The sequence below is a fragment of the Pantherophis guttatus genome, chromosome 1 (assembly GCF_059756535.1).
Source record: "Pantherophis guttatus breed Tessera chromosome 1, ASM5975653v1, whole genome shotgun sequence".
Taxonomy (NCBI): domain Eukaryota; kingdom Metazoa; phylum Chordata; class Lepidosauria; order Squamata; family Colubridae; genus Pantherophis; species Pantherophis guttatus.
In genome coordinates, this window is record NC_142063.1 from 288,795,325 (window position 1) to 288,809,373 (window position 14,049).

At 37.5% G+C, this 14,049-nt stretch overlaps 1 protein-coding gene across 2 annotated transcripts in view; it reads left to right on the top strand.

Moving 5' to 3' along the window:
• The first annotated feature begins 469 nt into the window (after positions 1-469).
• DAAM2 (dishevelled associated activator of morphogenesis 2) overlaps positions 470-14,049 on the top strand; it is a 210,778-nt gene continuing 197,198 nt past the window's right edge. For both annotated transcript variants that reach the window (XM_034428014.3, XM_087883100.1), the window contains exon 1: positions 470-1,050. The gene's annotated coding sequence lies outside the window, so the exon portion shown is untranslated. The remainder of the gene's footprint in view (positions 1,051-14,049) is intronic.

The window sequence follows — 14,049 nt, forward strand, 5'->3', positions numbered from 1 at the left end:
TGCACCCACGAGCGAACCAGTAGCAGCCGAAATTGAAACCCACTACTGAGTTGTACCATAGATTCTAGCTATCACTGGACAGGACTGTGCTAACCTGCCCTTCTGTTGTCACAGCAGCACCTTTTAACAAACTGCTCTCCCACAAATCAGATCAACACAAATAGGCAAGGAGTTGCAATAGAAACAGGACAGGGATAGTGAAAGTCAGCAAAATTCATTATGGTACTATTTGATGCTGAAACAAGGAGATTGGATAATGCTTGGAGAAATGATTATAGGAATCAGTTTTACAATAGTAATAAAACCGGATGGGAGTCAGACTTTCCAAAAGGCAAACAGTGGATACTCAGAACGTAAATAATCAAGTGGATATTGAATTCCTGGATGGATGTGAATACCCAGTGGGGCAATATCCATCAAAAGCATCCGGTCATTTAATATTTAAGTCTTCAGATGCCTGAGCTCCGCTGGGATATTCCAGCCTCGCCTTGTGTTGCCTTCTGCTGCACATGCTCTCTTTCGCCAAAATCACTAGAAGTAGCTTACTGCAGGTGACACCCACTGCAGGTGAAGGACGCTCTTAAAGCTCCCGGGCACCTCCTTGAACCCGCAAGAAGTCGTTGCGAAGGACGAAACACCAGCAACATTTTTTTTCCTTGAAGTCTGGGAGATCCCGCTTGCTCAAGTCCCACGCCCAGCTCCGGAGCCTCTGGGAAGGCTTTCCACCTGAAAGCGGTGAAAGCCTGCCTGTCCATGCGGGGCAAGCAAAGCTCTCGGGAGGAAAGTGATTCCGTCCATTTGATCCATAAATAAACATGGTTATAGAAGCCTCTTGACGTCACAAGCTCCGGCAGAGGGAGGTTGCTTGGAAAGGGAAAGCTGCGGCATTCCCCTCCGAAGGCGGCGGGGGAGGAAAGCAGAGCGAGCGGTCGGACTCTGCACGGATACCAGATTGCAGAGGAAGCGGTGGAGCGCCAAGGACCCTGGAGAGTGGCCCGCGCAGGAGCTGGCTTAGTCGGGTCCCGGCTGCAGAGGAAGAAAGGCAGGAGAGTAAGGGAGCTTTCCCTCTCTAAATCAGTGCAAGAACACAGGCTTAAAATTTGGAGAGCTGGGGAGGTAGAAATTCTGTGAAGTGCTGTCCGCAGAAGCAAGGCGACTATGGGGTTACTTTTAGGTAGGTGGGGTGGGGGTGGGTGAGATGGGTAGAAAAGAGAGGGAGGAAAGCCAACGGCCTGGTCCCACAACACGCTTTGCTTTGCGGGGACAGGTAAAGGTCTTGTGTGTTCGAGCATCGCATGCCTTAGACTCGGCTCGGCTTCATCTCTTGATTAAGATTATGATTCAGTACCCAGGATGAGTTGCGGGAATGCAGTCATTGGGTGAAGGTGAAGAACGGGCGTGACTGGATTCAGTTCCTCTTTGACTAGTCGAGGACCCTACGCTATAGGGAAAAACTTAGAGCAGGCTTGTTTGCATTCGGTCCATTCCTAAATCTCATACCATTTAATTCGAGCTTGCAGCCATCCTCAGTTGTGTGTCAGTGGTAACATAGTTGGAGCCCAAGTATTTCTAAAGGCTAACTGTGTGTGTGTAAGGGGGGGGGTCTTTCAAATACCTCATGAAGGAGGGAGTCAAAGATCAGTAGCTTTCCATGGGGGAAAAAAAAGGAAGGATCCATTAGAGCACTTGTCTTCATGGTGGTTCAGCTGTATTTGAAAATTTCTTGTTGCCCTGCATCAGACTTCAGTGGGTGGGTGGACAAGGGTGGGGAGAGTTACTTTACTGGTTCTCTGACAGGTAGATACTTAGACTTCCTAACCAAGAGAGTCAGGATTTGCAACTTCAAGCTAGTGAAGTAATGTTTTCTATTACTAGAGATGAAAGAAGGGGGGAAAAAAGTGTAGGCTATCACCAAGCCATTACTTTCATCTCATTGAATTTTCATATTGGCTTTAAACCATGACTGAAATGGAAAATCACAGGAACTGAATCTATCTTTTATGGAGCTGGTTATAATAGGCAAGAGACCTTATCATTAGGTCAACCAAAATGAATTGTTGGTCAAAGATGAAGAAGCCAGATGGCTTGAGAGAGAGATGCCTTGATTGCACAACAGAACAGTGCCATTAAGATGGGTTAAGAAGGGAAATAGAAACCTACTGTTTGCCACAGCTTCCTCATACCACATGGCCACTTAATTCATTCATAGCCCTTTCCATTAAGTTAGTGTAGTTCATGTGACCAATGAGATAAAAAGTGAAATAACAGGGCAAGCAGTGTAGTCTGATTTCATTCCTAGAGGGGAAAAGAAAAAACGTTTGATCATTGCGTTCTGACTTGAGCTTCATTGTGTAGAAGCAGAACCACATATAGGAATAATATGATAATTGTGCTGAAGAGTAGGTCTCTAGACCAGGCAGCTCTAATGGATCCTTCCTTTTTTTTTTTTTTAACATGGAAAGCTACTGATCTTTGTCTCCCTCCTTGTCCCTTCTCCCTCTCATGTCATCTGAATATCTTAGTTGCTTCACTGTCTGCTTTTGTTAAAAAACATTAGTACATTTTTTTAAAAAAAAGATTGCTCAATACTCAACCCTCCAGGTATGCTATGATTATAGTTTTTGAAATCCCTAGTCGTACGTTGTGCTGTCAGGGAGATTACAGGAGTGTAACCCTAAGGCTCCAAGAAGTAGGTTGACTGAACTGGGAAGGAGTGAAGAAATAGGAACAAAGGAATGGAATTGTTTATGCATCCCCATCCTGAAGCCAAAAAATCTGCTGTCCTCATATGCGGTGATGGCTCCCATATAGAGAATTGTAGGGGGGACTCTTATGGTAGGTACCAACCTTGACTGGTTTTAGAAAAACTGAGCAAGATTAGTACTTGGATGAGAGATAATTTTAAAAACCCAAAACAATTTCCAGAAGGTAGCAAATGGCTTGCAAGTGTCCCAGTGCACTACTGGATACTGCATGACATAAATGCTGGTTGAAGTGAGACTTTAGAACATTCCTTCATCAGCGCTCTTTCTGTGCCCTCTTGCTTCACAGGCCAGCAAATTTCAAAGAAGCACTTTCAAAATGGTTTCAGCTTTTATTTATTATTTGTTGTGGAGGATGTGCTACTGAATAGGGGAGAGTGGGACAATGCTGTGTCAATAGAATCACTTTGCTGCAAAAGAAATGGTTGCTGGAATCCTTTTCTATACTGATGTTAGGTGATGCTTGGAATAGTGCTTTTGTTGACTAGCATGATGGGCTAATGTTATAGCAGACGTGTTCCAAGGCTAATATGCCCCCAGCTCTTCTTTAAAAGGAAAAATGACTGTTTGTGTCCTTGTGAGTAACTTTTTATGCTGCAGTCTGAAAATTTTGCCTAACACCCAATATATGGATTTTCAGAAGAATAGCACAACAACTGTTCAGTACTGCTTTCTGAGTGGAGTTTATTTCCAGTAAGTGTACGGCAATTTTTCCTAGAAGAACTGCTTATAATGGACAAATTGAGTCAGGCTGGCAGGACCTCAAAGAAAAATCTTTTCAAATTGGCCCATAGTATTGTTTGCTGTCAAATGTATTTTACATAGTAAAAAAAGTTGCAGAGCTAGCTGATATTTATTCTATTTTTGGTCTCATCTCAGTACCACCAAGATAACTAGTATTATCATTACATCACTGTTGTGGTTGTTGAGCAGAAAAAAGTTCAGTGAATGCAGTGATTGTTAACCGATATCATACTAGATAGTAAATATAATAGATAAAAGTAGAGACATAGGGATATTTTTTTCCAAAGACTTTTATTTCCCTTAGCATTGTGTTATCTAACACCTGATCTTATTCATCCAATACCAATTTATATGTATTCCATTTTATAATAGCCAAGGTTTTTTTTTCAGCAGAATATTTATTTATTCTCTAACAATTTCGTTAGATTCTCGTCTTGCAACATTGCTCTCAGACACAACTACTGATCAATTTTTAAGATGAATGCATTAAATGGAATCGACACAATGCACTAAAAGATTCTTTTGGCTGCTGTTTTGGTCATTTGACTCATTATAAAATGAAAAACAGGGCCCATTTGGCAAAATGGAGCTTTGGGGCAAAAAGGTACAAGAGTTTTTCAGTATATGCTGGCCTTTTGGTTTATACATGATGAGTAGCTATAGTTTTCTTAACTGTAACATGTTCAATAAATCACAGTGCCTGAGTTCATATAGCATGTTTCACCAGAAATAAGCTATATGATGACTGGCTATAAACAGTGATTCAGGCATGCATCCCACTTGCCTGAAACATTCCAAAGGTTTCAGTATCTTCAGTAACTGTGGAAGGAATTTACTAGAGACTTATATTTCTGTACTATTTACATGCATATTCAGATGAAGCATAAGATGATATGTTAATAAAATTCACATCCCAACAGATCTCTTGTTTGCATCAGATTTCTAAGAAAACTCAATACTGGTATTTTTCCAGAGAAAGTAAGGTCAACAGCCTCCTCTAACTCTTGTCTCTTGGCTTTTGGAAAAGAAAATCATTTCCCAGTTCCATTCAGGCATTACTGAAAAAAACGCATAACCATTAACCATCCATTTGTTAGACATAAGGGGCATCGGTTGCCTCAGGGGGCATCAACTCCAGTTTTACAACATAAGGAATCTGACATTGTAGCTCATGATTTGTAGGAATAAACACATTCTCTGGTAACCTTTGAACAGTGTCTTAAAGTCACAACAATTTATTCAAAAATCCAATACAATGGTACTAAATGGAGAATGCTATAAGCTACTTCTCTACTGTTTGTGGCTGAGACCCATTCAAATGGATTTGCTTCACCCCAACAGAAAACACATGATGCGTTAGATGCATTATGATTTAATATAGCTAAGACCACAAACTGTGGAACATCTGCTGACAGGCTACACAACAACTATTGGATATATTAGATGCAGAAATGTGATGCAATATGGAAAACATGTGGTACAAAGGGCCAATGGGCACAGAACCTATTTTTCCCAGATAGTTTTCATTGTAATTGTAGCATGTTATTAATTATACTGTACTGTATAAAATATTGAACTGATACTGAGGTTCAAGTCTCTGTCCATCTTGCTGGATGATTTTGTGCTGAGAAATAATGACTGGCCCTATTTACACCATGGAACTGTTGTGCTCCTAAAGGAAAAGCAACATAATGTAATAATGAGAAATAATAAAACACATACTTACTTTCTGAATACTCTTTGTAGATTAAGGAACAACTGACATCAGTACTACCTAGCTTATGAATGGAAACAGCAGGGAAATCTTAACGTAACCACTACAAACACACGATAGTTGAGAGTAATCATTGGAGTTGTGCAAAGCTTTGAACTTGATTGGGAAAAATGCTGTGGAATGCGGGAATGTGAATGCAGAACCACGCTGTGTCTTGCTACGCAATTGCATCTGGATTCAGAATCACATTGCTACTTTAGGGAGATGTTTGCTGTAGTCATGCAATCTTGGAAACAATTGCAGCTGCTTTAATGAGTTGCAGGACAGGTTCATGTTCCCACGCAATCTAAGGCACCTTTCCCAAACTATATACCTCTAGTGGTTATGAAATTTTGCAAATTTGGGTTTTGAGTCAATCATTTTTCTAATTTGCAAAGAAAAGATGATATATGCTGCATTTGGAATATTTTTGGACCAGTGTGATAAAAATAATTTGAGTCAAAAAATGAAATTGTTGACATTGAGTTGCCTAGGCTAAGTATGTGGAATAATTTAATAGTCTCCTCTTGGATCAGGAGTTTCCTTTGACACAAGCATGAAGACTTATTTCAAAGCTGATGTCTTAAAATGGGAAGAATATTTGGGTAATCTTCTTTACTGATAGAACAGGACTGTTCTAGGGCTAGGGCAACTTTTTCTTAAATATTAGGTTGGAGTTTTCAAATAACACCCTTTTATTTCACTAGATGCTGTAGAACCAGTGAAATCATTTAATAAGCTAAGAGTAAATTTGTGCTTGGTGGGATTGTATCTACACATGGATATAGCTGAATTATTTATGGAGTATCAATCTGTAACTCTTGCAATTTGGGGTTAATGTTTTTTCCCTCAATAGGAATAGATCCATAATGGAAATGTAGAAGCATAGTAGAGTCTTTCTAATTACCCCATTTAGTATTTAAGTAGTGAGTGAAATCCCATTGGATTTGTTTAGCCTCATATGGACAACTTCCAGATGTGTCACAATTCTGTGCGCTATTGACCATGATTAACAGATTTCCTCCAGGAGTATCCAGAGAATTCCAGAAGTACAGAAAGTCATTTTAGGGCAGCTACATGTTCTGCCTGTTGAGACATATTCTAGAACAAAGAATAAGATGAGATGAGTAGGAAATGTATTTCTCAATTCTTGTATTACTATAACTTCTTAGTTTAAGAAGTATAAGAAAAATGTATCAAGTATTCCTGCTGATAAAATAGAGACTCTGGAAACATTTTGTTCTGATCTTATTAGGTCATCTCTCCATATTATCAACTCAAATTTTAATAATGTGGAGAGATAACCTAATAAGATCAGAACAAAATGTTTTCAAAGTCTCTAATCAGTAGGAATGCTTTGTAGATTTTTCTTATATTTTCTCTGTATGTCTAAAATCACTACTTCTTCCCAAGTATTCATTTTCCCAACTCTCTTCCTTAATATAAGGACCTCTGACATTCCTGGTAGATGTCCATCCTTTTTCTAGAATCTTAATAAATATTAATTCATTACATTTTTCTTCATTATAAGTACTTTCTAAAATATAAATACTGAAGAGCCTTTAAAGGCTAACATTTTATATGTGGTTTATATGGATTGCTCCTCATTATGCTAGGTTCAGACAAAATACTAAACTATAAACCATGATGTGCAAAACATAAATGACTGAGTGAAACATTGCACTAAGTCAAAACAAATTAAATCACATTAAGGTTTAATATAATACATTATAAACAATAAATCTGTGCATCAGTTCATTGATCCAATAACGTCTGGTTTAAATTACTGCTATTGTACATGGCCATAACTAATAGGTAATTGCAATATATTTTTTACTTTTTACATTTGATTTCTTTTCAATTTCATTTTTCTAGTTATTTTATTTTCATTTTTTAAGCTGCCCCTCCCAAATGACTTTGGATAGCTACACAAATATTAACATTAAAAACACCCACCTACACACACACGCTTGAACTCTCTACAGAGTCTTCACAAAAATAATTTTCTGCCCATTCCTAAACTGTAATGAAGAAGAAATAAGACTGAAATCCAATTGCAGTTTGCTCCATAATAGAGATCCGACAAAAGAAAAAACAGCATGCATTGTCAATATACATGATGGGACCTATTGAAAAGCATCGTTCAAGGCCTGACTGGTCACTGTACAGGCGTGGCCATTCTTATAACCAAAGTGTGTATTTTGGATTTGGTTTGGGAAATAAAGAGCACCCAGTTGAACTGAGCACCCCAACTGATGTGGGGTATGCCACATCAACAGGGGCTTGATGTGGCATACGTGAGAAGTGACTTTTGCCACCTATGTTATAACATGCTGGATTAGCTGCAATTTCTGGACCACCTTCAAGGGTTGCCTGAAGAGTGCCCTACTGTAATCTATCCTTTATGTGACCATTGTGTACGTTAATCCAACCTTGGATTTAGGTGTATTTTGGTACAATGAGTGTAATGAATGTCTATGGAGGTTTTTAGTCATCCAGGTCATGGTTGTCCCAAAGGTGCTTTTTCAAGAGCATAGTACATTGATCAGACATTTCTGATCAATGTACTATGAATGTACTGATTTACTATTCCGCCCTCTAAATGCATATATCTATGTTGCGTACATAGTACACTTCACACAAAGTGGAATTTGGTTTTGAATTAGTGCAATTTGTAAACCTTTGTTGTGAATCAGGTTTGTAGTTTAGAATTACATGGAAACCAGGCTAATATAGCTTCAATAAACCTTTGTTTAAAAGAACCCTTAGATAAATGCTGCATATGAATAAGCCATTCTTGTTACATGTTACATTCATTTGATGGAAAAATTACAGTTCCATGAAAGTTTACACCATAAAAAATGTGATAGTTTTCAACGTGCTATGAGACTCTAATATTTTTGCTGCAACTATTTAACACTGCTGCTCAGCTGTTAGGAGATTTACCACACTTGCAGCTTGCCCTTAATGGAAGAGATGGAAAGAATATTCAGAGGAAGAGAAATATCTATCCTTCAAAATGCATGCTCTGTACTTTCCCAAAAAGAATTTAAGAAGACCCTACATGCCTCCCCATCCAAAAAGACTGGGCCAGAAAATATTGGTCTATACATACACACATACACAGGGGTGGGGGGAGGGTGGGGGGAGAGAGAGTGAGATCTAGTCTGTACAGGTTTAGACAAAATGTAAGAAGCTATTTGAAAGTCACATCAGTAAATTCAAGATAAACATACTAATAATTGACATATATTTTGTTTTACAATAAGGATAGCAAGGATAAAGTAAACAAAAGAATACTAAAAGGTGTTTATATAACTAGAACTGAACAAAAATAAATCTTATCTGTTCCACAGCTTTTAATAATTTAGGGAAGGACAGAGAGAAAAGAATTAATTGATACCAGTGACTGCGCTTTAAAGTCTTGTAAGAGCAAAAAAAAAAAAGCTCTTATCTGTGCTAAACTACAGTACTGAGGCTTTCTCCTTTGCAGATGTGGGAAAAGGTTATATTTTAGAAGGCCTTTGTGGACAGAAACTTCCCTCTGCCTGAGGTATTCTGTTCCTGCCTGAGATATTCTGTTTCTGCAAACTTCTCATAGGGTGATTGTGACTATAACAGATTTCCTCTAAAAAGAGAAAACTTGAATAAGTAGACAGTTGGAGAAATTTTTGCATTTGGGAATATATGAATGCATCATTTTTAGTGTTAAATAAATATCTCCAATATATACTGACCTTCACAAAGATTTACAAAATATTTCCATAATAGGAAGCACTTCCTTCCAAAGAAACTATAGGGATCTGTCCAAGTCATTATTAGGAATCAATCAAGCTAACTTTCAAGGATTTTCCCTTGCCAAACAATTAACATTCTTCTCTTGTTAATTTTGGCCAGCAGCATTCTTCAATTAAGCTTTAATTGCTTTTCCAATTTGGAGAACCCTTGGACATTTACTGATAAGATATTAATAATTCTTTGATATATATGCTTATGAGTGATTAAATCAGGCAACATTAAAATTAAAAAGAGGGAAAGAGAACAGACAGCATCAGGATGGTACTGCTTGCTGTCCCTGTACATTTTTCAGGATGGCTCAGTATGAGTCAGCAATTACATCAGTAACAGGCAGCCTCCTCAGATGTAGCACAGTGGTACCAATAAACAGCTGTCCAGTGAAAAATTAAACAGTGATGGGAGCATCATTGTAGGCCTGGGAATGATTAATTTGTGTCATTCTATAGCAGCCAGTTGTCCAAATGTACTTGTACACACCAATCCATCTTTTCCCAATCTGATCTACTTCGGATGCAGTGAAAGAATGATAGGATTTGAAATCTAATACATCTGGAGGGATGTTAGGGAGTTAGGAAAAACTATATTAATAAATGGTATTAAACTCTTGTGTAGTGGAATTCCTCTGGGTTGAAATGTTTTTAAGGAGTTGTCGATACTTGGAGCAGAGTGTAGCAAAAGTGATGTTAGTGAATGTTTGTGCATGGCATCACATTATACTTATTTTGCAACTGATTGTTTGGCCATTTGTTTCTGAGTGGAACTGAAGAGTTATATAATAATAATTGAATCATGCTGGTTTGGTTTCTTAAATTCCAATTCTAGCACATCAAGTATAGCAAGAATAATATATACTAAAAAGTATACACATTTTTATCTCCTAAAGTATACTACTATTATAAAACGTCAATAAAGTTTTATGTTTTAGCTTCCTTTAAAATGCCTTTAGCTTCCTTTAAAACTCCTTAGTGTGATTTGGTGTTTTAAGCACAGGCTAGATAGGAAGGGATACATACCCAACTATTCTGTTATTATCTTTACTGTTATATAACATCAAATATTTTCAATAAATTTTGCCTTTGCACTTTAAGGTATTGAGTAATACCTTAAATACCTGTTAATTTATAGCATCACTCAGCCAGTTAGTATAAGATTTTTCACATGTTCTGAAGAAAACATTGGTTATGGGTCAGTGGTGATATTATCAGTAAGGAAAATAGAGGTACAGAACCCCTTGTGTTTGATGAGAGTGCTGGTTTTGTTGCTGACCAATTGGAAACTTGCGTATTGTACCTCCTCAGGTTCCTTTTCCAGATGAATGGAATGTTTGCATAGAAAATACCTTTCCGTGCTAATGGAAAGCACCACTTTTTGCTGGATCCCTTAGATCTGGCTTCAACTTCCCTCAGCAGCAGTCTGGCACTAAGATGGAAGTCCATTAGGAGGACATGTCCTTAAGAGATGATTAGCAGGCTATCTTGTCAGTGAAGCAAGGAAGGGGCCTTTATATACAGTAGGTCTCAGTTTTGTTGTACAACAGTCACTGGAATTTTTTTGTAATGGCTTCTTTGCTTCTCTTATAATAAAACTTCTTATTTCTAGAATCTTATATGTTAGTTTAATTGCTCCAGTCTAGCCTGCTGGGAAGAAATCAGTACTCTTTCATTAGTTTTGCACAGCCCATCATACTAAAATATGGCTGACAAGTTTGTAGCTCAATGAGTTTCATGCATCTAGTTAATACGGTTAGTTGTTTACTGTATTGTGCAAGTTCAGGCAACTGGGCAAATAAATACCATTTGATTAAGAAAACCATGGATTAATAATGTGGACTGTACAGTTTTGAACTTGTTCACTTACCATGCTAAGCGATTACTCATGGGGTTGAGTCCAGCGACAGGTATCTTCCATTTTATAAATGCATTCTTTCTTGAATTATGAATACTGGTGTTTTACAAATTAGCCAAAGCTGTGTTGGTCCAGTGGGCATTTAACCTTTAGTGCCTATGATGTAGTAAAAAAAAAATTATAAATGATTTTTATTATTTGGATCTGATTTTTTTAATATCTTGATTTGTTGTACCCAGAGTCCATTTGGATTAGGGCATGCTAGAAATATTGTTGAATAGATGGAAAGATGAATAAATAGATAAGCCAACTTAATCACCGTATTTTAAAAAATCACAGTTTATGGCAAGTGTTCTATGAACTCAGCCTATCATCACTTAGTCTGTGCTATAATACTTTAAATTATCAAGGCATGTCAATTTTGATCTGTGAATAAAATGGAAACTAAAATTCTCCCAGATAGGATGCCAGGCTGAATATAGCTGGTTGACTGTCACCCAGAATAGTCAAAACCAGTGGTGGAATTCAATTTTTTTTTACTACCAATTCTGTGGGTGTGGCTTGGTGGGCGTGGCAGGGGAAGGATACTGTAAAATCTCCATTCCCATTCCACTCCAGGGAAAGGATACTGCAAAATCCCCATTCCCACCCCACTCTGGGGCAGCCAGAGGTGGTATTTGCCAGTTCTCCAAACTACTCAAAATTTCCGCTACCGGTTCTCCAGAACCTGCTGAATTTCACCCCTGGTCAAAACCTTCCACTGGAGTTTTCTCAACCAAAGATCAAGATACAGTTTCAAAGATATCTCAGTGCCCTTCCTGTTTCCTGAAGTCAATTGTCTTCATTCTGGCCAAAAACCAATCTACAAAAATCATCTTCAGGCTTCAGACTAACTTTAGTAGTTTCTGCCCTTTCTCTTCCTATTTTTCTTCAGCTTCCCTGAAAATTTGCTATTCTGGCAAGAGTTTCTTTTGTAAGGCAGATGGTTTTTATGTGGTAGACCTTCATTTCAAAATGTTTTAATCTGCTGAGTCTGTTTCCATTTTTATGCTGCTGTCTTTTGTCTTTTATGGAATTGTTTTGTATTTAATCATTGCAAGCTGCCTTGTACTGGGCAAATATATTGGAAGGGCTGAGTATACGTTTCCTAAATAAAGAAATATTTTTTTTCATATACAAATGCTAATGTTTTAAATGATATATCATTTGCAAATGTAGAACAAATTACTTTCAATAAGACACAAACAAGACAGGCATCATAGCCAGAGAGGCATAATTGAAAGAAAAGGAAAAGATGAAAGCAACAAAGCCATAGTTGCAGCCCATGAAAAAAACCACTTGCTGGTGAGCAGCCTGCATTCAATTTTATTAGTGTTATGGGAACACTGAATGAAGCAGAAGACCAGAAGGGAAGATGTTATAATCACAGTGGTCAAGCCAAGGTCAAGCAGAAGTTGAAGTTGCAAGGCAAGCATACTCTTGATGCTGTGAACCTCTATCTCAAATTACTTTTTGAGACAGGAAACCCCACAAAAGGTGTTCCCTAACTCATTATAGAAGGATCACTTTAATTTAGCACCCTTTTTTTCCAACTGTAAAAGGTTGCATGATTTTGGAGAAGTATGCAAGCAATACTTAGTGACTGTTTGAAGTTATGGCGGCAGTGAACAAAGTAACTTATGGCCAGTCCTTGCACTTATGGCTACCCCAGCATCTCTGCAGTTAGAGGAACAAACTTCAAGTGCTTAACAACTGGCATGTAGTTATAATGGTTGTAGCATCCTAGGGTCTTGTGATTGTCATTTGGTACCTTCTTGGGGTTTCCAACAAGCAAAATCAATTGGGAGAAGTTGGATTCACTTAACCACTCTTAGTGATTCTTATAGTGGACATGGCAAATATGGTTGTAAAATTTGCTTAAAGTTCTTATCACTTAGCGATGGAAGTTCTGGACCCAGTTGTGGTTGTAAGTCAAGGGCAACCTGTAATCCTCCCTGTCAACTATTCCAAGAAAGATATTACTTTGAAGAAGTTTCAATTTAAGCATCATTCAGTCCTTAATAAACAAAATACATCTTCTGTGAATGTGCATTATCTCTTCCTTTAAAGTCGCTGATAATGATCATCCCAGTGCTGAATCTTAAGGAAAACATCTGGCATTGCTGTATGTTATTAATAGTAATTGAGATTTTTATTGGGCGTTGTTTTTTTTTAATAGAAGTTTTGTCTGTCTTTTGTTCATTGCCCAGAGTTTCTTTGGACAAATGGGTGGCTATATAAATAGGAAGAAGAAATACTGTGTAAGTACTGCATACTGTAGGTATGAACAGGCACAAGAAATGTTTGTTCATAATTACCTGGAAAATGATTATTCTGTTTACTTTATTTTCTGGATTTGCAATATATTGGAATTGGACAAATGGGTGGCTATATAAATAGAAAGAAGAAATACTGTGTAAGTACTGCATACTGTAGGTATGAACAGGCACAAGAAATGTTTGTTCATAATTACCTGGAAAATGATTATTCTGTTTACTTTATTTTCTGGATTTGCAATATATTGGAATTGAATTGAAATAAAATTCTGTTTGCTCAATACCATCAACTATAAACTGGTTGCAGGGACTGTGTTGTAGCATACCCTAGGCAGATATGTAGTTGCCAAGTTTATAGTTTTCAGAAGGTTGAGCAAAACAGCAAGTATTGATGCACAATGTTTTGGTTGTATGAAATGGTATACCAAGCCAGTCGACATTTCCACAGAAAGCTCACCTTTTTTCACAATTTTTAAATTTTGAATGTATATCATAACCTTCTGTTTACATTTCTTCTTTCTTTGTAATGTCTTCTATCATTTTTCTTTTTTCTTTTTTTTGTTAAAATTCTTAAGAATTGAAAGACAATTTCAGTAGAATTGCAAAATCAGGAGGAATCATGTAAAGTATCTAGCACAATAGTGAAGGTGCCCAAATGAAGACATCCATGGCAGCTGTCTATCTTCCACTTGAACATAAATAATAAAGGGGAGCCAAACAACCTTCTGGATATGTGGTTCTATTATCAACTGCTTTTTCTGTTAAGATGTTTGCTTTCTTAAAATATTCATCACAGTCTGCCTTCTTACAATTTAAAATCACTTTTCCATAT